Below are 2061 nucleotides of genomic sequence, written 5' to 3' on the forward strand. Positions count from 1 at the left end.
ATTATATTATAATATACTTACCAGTTCCTTCCATGATTTATTGCTAATATCAAATATCCAAATATCATGAGCATCATATCCACCCACCACTAGTAGGTGTGGTCCTGAGCTAGTGTTAATCAATACACTAGAATGAGCACGTCTTTCCTTAGGCCATTGTACTGATCTTCCAGGATTAGATAACTTTGAACAATTCTAAAATAATAAAATTAAATTTAATTATCATAAACCACACCCACACACTCAGTGTAATGAATAATAATACACACATACAATACATTATTAATTAATAATTAATGTAATTATACTAATAATACACTCACCACTGATGTATCAGTAAAATTAAGAATATATACATCGCTACTGACTCCATTAGCAGTGTCACCTCCAAATAATATAGCACTGGAATTATTAATTGATGTTAAAGTGAAGACGTAAATAGGAGGTGGTCTGTCTCCAGTGACAGTCGGTGATATCCATTGTCCTAAAAATATCAATAATAATAATTAGTGTGAATGGAATGCATTGGGTGGAGCAAACTAGTTGATATTTCTTTGATCGTATTATCAAATAATTAGGAGTGACAACCATGAACAAACAAGCAAGCAATTCTCAATGCAACCAGTCTGAGTGGAGAACCACCAAATAACAATACTTCATTATATTAATATAAACTGTATGTGCTCTGACCTGTTGAGAGTTTATAGAAATGGATCTCATTACATTGTTGAGATACTTTAAATCCTTTACCACTGTACTGGGCACCAGGTTGCTTGGATGAATTATTAGAAGCTGATCCAAACCCTCCGATTACTACAAGATAGTCCTCACCGTTCACTTTTATTGCTATCATGTCACAGTAGTGCTTCATCATAGGACCACGACGAGATGTAGTAGGTGAGAGTTCCTTCCAGTTGAAGGTATCAACATTAAAACTGTATAAAATATTATATAATATTTATATATCAGTAACTATTATGTTTACCTGTATAAACTATTATGATAACAGCCAAGATGACCACAATCGCCTCCGAAATAAAATATTTCCCTTCCAATGGCAGCAGCTGCATAGCTCTTAACACCCAGTGGAGGGTTACCAGTGGTGGGTTTCTGCTCCCACCTACCAGTCCTTAGGTGACACACCTCCATCACAGAACACATTGATTTCTTCTTTTCATTATCATGTACTTCAGGGAGACCAAACTGCCACCCACCCCACATGTACAGGTAGTCTCCTACCCGTACAGTGGAGTGTCCACTCCTCTCCACTGGCTGATAGTCTATAGATAACAAGAGGTAACAGTAACTGAATGATACACTAATAGTAACAACACACGAGTCATAGTCAAGTATAAACAAAATACTGACCTGGTGCATGTGGTGCTTTGGCTGCCATTTGTTTGGAAACTTTGGAGGTAACGCCCTTATTTTATTTCAAATTATTCGCGCCCTTCTAGCTATGACGCATAAAAAAATTTTTGTTACGTCATCATATCAATGTGCAAAAACTTGTTCAAGTGCATGTACATGTATTAATACAATTATTATTTTTTAAGTCAATGAAAGAATGATTGAATTGTAATACATGTAATTATGTACATACATTAATTAACAGCATTCTGTAGTTATGATACAAGTAAGTTAACACAATTAATCAGTAATCATCATTATTATTGTTGTTATTTTTATTATAATAATATTGTTCCTTCAGTGTCTTTTTGTAGTATAATATCAACAGCAAGTACAGCCATTGTGGTAGACCTGATCACATCTCTATCCATTACATTCCTATCATTGGTTCCTCTGAACTGTATGTGACCATTAAACAGTCTGTATCCACAATACTCAAGTACTGGACGAAGAGCAGGATCAGCCCATGCTCCTTTATCACAGAAACTGTGGAGACAGAACCCATCTGGAGTGCATTTAAACTGTACATGTATTGAGGAATAGAGTATTATTAGTTATTATTAGTTATTATTAGTATGCTCTACTTGTCTTAGTAGCTCTTGTCTTTGTCTTGATGATAGAGCAACTGCTTTAGTTAACATACCAACATTG

At 34.9% G+C, this 2061-nt stretch overlaps 1 long non-coding RNA gene across 1 annotated transcript in view; it reads right to left on the minus strand.

The window, feature by feature from the left end:
- LOC100640207 (uncharacterized) overlaps positions 1-426 on the minus strand; it is a 1512-nt gene extending 1086 nt beyond the window's left edge. The window contains exons 1-2 of the long non-coding RNA XR_002185822.1: positions 324-426; positions 22-195 (exon numbers count right to left, since the gene is read on the minus strand). This is a non-coding gene — a long non-coding RNA (uncharacterized LOC100640207). The remainder of the gene's footprint in view (positions 1-21; positions 196-323) is intronic.
- Between the last annotated feature and the right edge of the window lie 1635 nt (positions 427-2061).

The sequence above is a fragment of the Amphimedon queenslandica genome, unplaced genomic scaffold (genome assembly GCF_000090795.2).
Source record: "Amphimedon queenslandica unplaced genomic scaffold, v1.1 AMPQUscaffold_13252, whole genome shotgun sequence".
Lineage (NCBI taxonomy): Eukaryota > Metazoa > Porifera > Demospongiae > Haplosclerida > Niphatidae > Amphimedon > Amphimedon queenslandica.